A 6,621-nucleotide genomic window follows, 5' to 3' on the forward strand; every position below is an offset into this window, starting at 1 on the left:
CACACATTTGTATGCATAGGAGTCACATAACATAAAATCAGAAACCATAATATACATGCAAAGGACTGGCAATGTAAACAAACAAAAAACCCTGATATAATATTATGAGACAATGGTCCTCCAAAGATGCCACTGAGTTTTTGTTGGCCATCTATTTACTGCTGGGCACAGGGATCGCCATTAAGAGTGGTTTGTTTCCCCAGTGAGACTCTCTTGGAGAAAAACAAATTTTCATTTGGAAATGGTTATCAACTGCAGATTGCTTATGGGTTAGGGGTGGGGACATGTGTCCTCTTCTTTTTTTAGCTTTAGGACCCCCTGTGGTGCAGATCTGTGCAGCTCTTGTTCATTTTGCCTTAGTCTCTATGTGTACTATCACTCTTCTGTCTAGAAGGTCTTGATTCCTTCATTCCCTCTGGCCCTTACACTTTTTCCATTTCCTCTTCTGCAGAGTTTCCTGTGCCTAGAAGGGAGGCATTTGATAGAGACATGACATTTTAAACTGGGTGTTCTATGGTCTCTCACTCTCTGCCCATTGTCTGTGTGTGGCTCTCTTTATTTATTCCCCTATACTTCACGAAGAAGTTTTGATTAAGGCTGAGTCAGGCCCTGATGATGAATATAGCAAAATGTCATCAGTCATTCCTTTAGCAGAACAGCAGTATTTGGTTTTCCTTAGGTTCCTGGCCTATCAAGTTTCAGATTCTTGGCCACCCAGTGTAGGATATGGGTTACATGTCACGGAATAGAACTTAAATCAATTTAGATTTTGGTTGGTTACTCCCACAGGCTTTGTGCCACTACTGCAAAAACACCTTGGACATTAATAGTTGGGTTGGTGTTTACTTTTTCTTTGGTAACATGCAAAGTACTTTCTAGTTCTATAAACACAAAGTCATAGTGTTGAAGGCTCTATGAAGGCTCATCCTTTCCATGGTCACTAAGTTGTGTCAGTGTGTGTCTTCAGCAATAGGGCCTTGACCTCATTTTGTAGAAAGCAACCAATAGCCTTGACAACAAACTGGATTGTTTGGAGATTCCCATTGAGTCCCTTGTGCCAACAATTCTATTAGATGTAAACCATTCTTAGTACTGAGATCTTCATTTGGTGATGAGCTATATCAAATTTGGGCTCTGCCTCTTCTGTTATTTTGAAATTTCATCTAGATAGACTTAATATATGTATATATTTAGGAAGCGTCTACTACATTAAGTTTTCATTAAAAGAACTTAAAGATACCTTCTACTTTTTTAGCTGTAGTTTTATGTATCCCAATTTCTTGTAAGGATCTAGCTCCTTTATCCCTGACATATTCTCCAAAGTCCAGTGTCTTTGCTGACTGAAGCTCATTTTTTGCTCAATTAAATATCTGAGTTCTACAAGTGTATTTTCAGAAACATTCCAATTAAAACATTAATTGGGATACATGTTACCAATTTTTTAATAACTAGTCTTTTTAGATCACAAAAAGTATTTAGTTGGACAAGACTTTTCCATTTTCTTTATCTTCTTTTGTCCATTCTCTCTTCCCCACTGCCCTTCCTTGGTTTTATTTTTATTCCCTTCCCCTTTCCTGCATTTTTTGTTTTCCCTGGCTTTTCTTGCCAACTATCTTTACTTTGTTTTCTTCACTTATTATTTTCATTTTATCATTGTTTTATGCCCATTTTATTTTGACCTCATGTACCCTACTTGTCTATAAATCCTTTAGGTTGATACCCTGGACACAATGACATGCTATGGACTGGCATAACCTTTGCTCTTTCTTCTGTGAAGGAAAAATCCATTTTTATGACCTGATAGGCATTTGTCTTTGACAGTCATGTTGCTGATACATGTTCATTTTACTTTATACTATAACCCTTACACCCTCTTGTGATTACATTTTACATTGGTGCATTTGATTATTCTTTCCTTTGTGAATCACATTACATTTATAAATGCTTTATTGAATCTTATTTTATTGATTTCTGTCCATTTAAAAATTCATCCTGCTCACACTCTACTTTATGCCTATTCTGCAATGTGCGGGAACATCTGAAAATTTCATTAGCATATTTTCTCTTATACTTTCAATGTAGTAAATGAAAATATTGAATTGTATTGAACTCAAAGTAGACCCCTAAGGGACATACTTGACACCTCTACCCAATCCAATATTTAACTATTAGTAAGATATCTTTGTATTCAATTTGTTTTTGCTAGTTTTATTTCTAACACATTCACCTATGGCACTTTCACCTAATTCACCCTTAAAATTCTTTTCCTAAGCCAAATCTTCACTGACTTTCTTTTCATTCTATAAGCTTACCCTTTTTAAAGGAAGGATTCAGACAGTTTCATTCTTTGTTTTTGACAAGTACATGCTAGCTATTACTCGTTTCTTATTTCTTTGGCTACAAAAATGATCATTATTAACAGCTTCACACATCACGTTAGGTGTTCATTGAACTGATTCAGTAGTGATGTTACTGATTTGTCACTCTTTGGAGTCCTGTTTTTCTTTCCATGCAATTTTCCATAGTTTCTGAAGGCCTAGATTTTCTAACAGGCTACCAAAAAAGATGTCTCTCAACCTGTCCAATTCATCATTTAACTCTTCCATCTACAATTACCTCTTGGCCTTACTGTGTGTTGAAAGCAAAGGCATCTTACATTCTTTCTAGTGACATTAAAAATATTCAATTTGTGTCAAGTCTTCCTCCACCTGTGAGTGATCTCCTCTCAGCTACTCTGTCGCTGGGCCACACCTGTCATTTCTTCACCATGGATGACAGTATCGCTGCGCTCATTGTCGACAATGGCTTGGGCATTTGCAAGGTTGACTTCGCGGGCTACTATGCTCCTTGGGCCATCTTCCTCTCCATTGTGGGCCGCCCTAGGCACGAGGGACGCCTAAGTGGGCCGACTAAGCCCAGAGCAAGAGAGGCACCTTGACCCTGAAGTACCCCATTGAACACCAACTGGGACGACATGGAGAAGATCTGGCATCACACCTTCTACAACGAGCTGCGTGTGGCCCCTGAGGAGCATCCTGTGCTGCTCACCAAGACCCCCTGAACCCCAAGGCCAACCGTGAAAAGATGACCCAGATCATGTTTGAGATCTTCAACACCCCAGCCATGTACGCAGCCATCCAGGCTCTGCTGTCCCTGTATGCCTCTGGTCGTACCACTGGCATTGTGATGCATTCTGGAGACGGGGTCACCCACACTGTGCCCATCTATGAGGGCTCTTCTCTCCCTCATGCCATCCTGAGTGTGGACCTGGCTGGCCGGGAACTGACAGACTACCTCATGAAGATCCTGACCGAGTATGGCTACAGCTTCATCACTAAAGCGGAGAGAGAAATCGTGCGTGACATCAAAGAGAAACTGTGCTATGTTGCCCTGGACTTTGAGCAAGAGATGGCCACTGCTGCATCCTCTTCCTTCCTGGAGAAGAGCTATGAGCTGCCTGACGGCAGGTCATCACATTTGGCAATGAGCGGTTACGCTGCCCTGAGGCTCTTTTCCAGCCTTCCTTCCTGGGTATGGAATCCTGTGGCATCCATGAAACTGCGTTCAATTCCATCTTGAAGTGTGATGCTGATATCCGCAAAGACCTCTATGCCATCACAGTGTTGTCTGGTGGCACCACCATGTACCCAGGCATTGCTGACCGGATGCAGAAGATCACTGCTCTGGCTCCTAGCACCATGAAGATCAAGATCATTGTTCCTCCTGAGCGCAAGTACTCTGTGTGGATCGGTGGCTCCATCTTGGCCTCACTGTCCACCTTCCAGCAGATGTGGATCAGCAAGCAGGAGTACGATGAGTCTGGCCCCTCCATCGTTCACCGCAAATGCTTCTAGGCGGATCGTTACTAAGCTGCATTTTACACACTTTCTTTTGAGAAAACCTAACATGAGCAGAAAAAAAACCTAAAACAAACAAACCACAACAAAAAAAAAAACACGAAACAACATTGGCATGGATTTATTTTTTTTTCTAATTTTTTTTTTTTTGTATTGGCACTTTTGACTCAGGATTTAAAAACTGGACCGGTGAAGGCAACAGCAGTTGGCTGGAGCAAGCATCCCCCAAAGTTCTACAATGTGGCTGAGGACTTTGATTGTACATCAAGTCCCTGACCCTCCCAAAAGCCACCCCTACTCCCAAAAGGAGGATGGCCAAGTCCACGACCTGAGTCCACACTAGGGAGATGACAGCATTGCTTCTATGTAAATCATGTACTGCAAAAAAAAAAACTTTAAAAAATCTTCCACTTTAATGCTACTTTACTTTTGTTTTTTTAATTTTTGAATGTTCAGCCATCCGTGGCCCCCTTTATTTTTGGTCCCCTCAACTTGATGTATGAAGGCTTTTGTCTCCCTGGGAGTGGGCTGAGGTGTTGAGGCAGCCAGGCCTTGCCTGTACACTGACTTGAGACCATTTAATAAAAGTATACACCTTACAAAAATATTAAGTTTGTTTCCTTATTGAATAGAGTTAGTCCTTTTGATTTTGTTTAATATTTGATTTAAAGGGGCAGATATTTACAGTTAACTATTATTTTCAGACCAAAATACACACCAAAATGAAACTCTCAAAACCTTTCATACTGTGCACAGAGATTCATTGATATCTTGGGTGTGTTTAAGGCATTTTGAACTGGGATTTACAATGTGAGGAAGAATATATTACATTGAGTGTTCTGACTTCTTAAAAGTGAAAACAAAACATGGAAAAATGAATTAAATAAAACTAAAGATAAATTATAAGCAGGAAAAATTTATGTGGAGTTTATGATATGCTACATCTATAAGACTGGCCAAAACAAATAGACAAATTCTTAAGCATATGAGAAAATGCTCATCCCCATATCAGATAATTTGACCTTTTTGGCTAACATGAAATAATATTTCACAGCATTCTTCTGGTAAACTTGTGAACAAAGAGATATACTTATTTTATTATCAGTTGAATGTAATTGATTATAGTCCTTGTGAGGATAGTAAATCCAAAGAACAATGCGTTGAACTTTTCACCTAGCAATGTCTTTTCTGTGAAATTATTCCATCAATGAGCTCTCAAATATACTGTACTTGTGTGACATGACATAGTGTGGTTATCCTTGTAATGCGAATGTTTTGGCAAATCTACCTCTCCCCCTCCTTGAAATAGTGTATTCCCATTTTTTCCTCAGAGCTGACCTTCAATACTTGAGCTCTGAGGATTCTCCTGCCTCAGCTTCCTGAGTAGTTAGTGCTACATGTATACATCTTGGGGCTTTGCTCTGGATAAATCTGAAATTTACACTGTTATGAAGCTGGTGGGGGGAAATATTGATACAATAGAATGGCATGAAGTTATAACATTGTCAAAATGTGGGGATATACTTTAAGTAATATTTAAACATTTGTGAGTGTTACATAAAAGCTGCAAAGGGCAGATAATGATAAGCTGGTTGTTAGAAGAAAACCTTTATTAACCTATAAAGGAATAACAAACTTTTGAAGAATAAATAATGAAAACTAAGAATAGTTTCTGCCATTTGAGAACATGTAAAATGGAGCTAGAATACCAATGTTGTGAAAGAGACCTTTTTACTTTTTAAACATTTTATGGATATGTATGTACTGACTATTTAACTGGTTAATTTTATAATTATACCACTCTGTAAGCAAAATTCTTAGAATACCCTATTGATACCAATATAAATGAATGAGATTAACTGTGTTAGATTTAAAAATAAACTCTGGACTTTTGATTTAAATGATTTACTATAGATCATGAGTATATGGCTTCCAACATTGCTAATTACCACAAAAATCAAGTTCACTTGGACTTAATTTTCTTGACAATAAAATAGGAAAAAATTTGACTGATACTCTAATGTGTTCAAAGTATTTTTAAAAGATTAATCACTACTGATGATTTTAGAAATAACAAACATTTTTGATGGTTTTAAAGAACATAGAATTCATCAAATTAAGTGTTATATTATTTAAATATAGTTCATGGCAAAAGATCTTATTGCAGTTATAATTTATGTTTTCCTAAACTAAACTAAAAATGAACTGAAATTCTAGTTAGGCAGAACTGAAAATGCAATGATTTACCTTGATAAATTTCAAGTTGGGTAGAAACAAGATATTTTTCAATATCGAAAGATTTGCCTGGCTCTTATTTAATTGACAAATACTATATGTAACAATGGGAAAATTCATTATTTCTGTTAAAGCACATAAGAAAGACATGCAAGCTTGTTGTGAATGTTGATTTGTTTGCATGTGAGGGTATGACTAAATGCAGCTATTTGTCTTAAATTAATTATAGTAGCATTGATTCTTAAAAAGGATGACTGGGAGCCTTATCATGGCATGCTAATTTTTTTCAAGATTGATGGTCATAATTCCAGTTGCTTCTTTCTAGGGTCCAACACTGCCCTTTATCTCCCATTAGCATAAAGTAAATCAAGTTTTCCATTCTCCATGGGAGCAGTAGGAATGAGGACAGATAATTTCACTCTGTCCTCATGTTTTCAGCTCATGAGCTGATGAAATGTGGAAATACTGCTCCCATTCAAATGTTTCTTATTGGAAGGAGAAGAAAGAAAAGTTTCCTCTCATGAAATTT

The 6,621-nt window shown here is 37.8% G+C and overlaps 1 pseudogene across 1 annotated transcript; it reads left to right on the forward strand.

Annotated features, from left to right (window-relative positions):
• The first annotated feature begins 2,767 nt into the window (after positions 1–2,767).
• LOC311602216 (actin, cytoplasmic 2-like) lies at positions 2,768–3,923 on the forward strand (annotated as a pseudogene). The gene has a single exon. The product of its transcript is annotated as an actin, cytoplasmic 2-like (transcript).
• Positions 3,924–6,621: the final 2,698 nt, after the last annotated feature.

Source organism: Acomys minous, assembly GCF_964271855.1.
Source record: "Acomys minous genome assembly, chromosome: 7".
NCBI lineage: Eukaryota > Metazoa > Chordata > Mammalia > Rodentia > Muridae > Acomys > Acomys minous.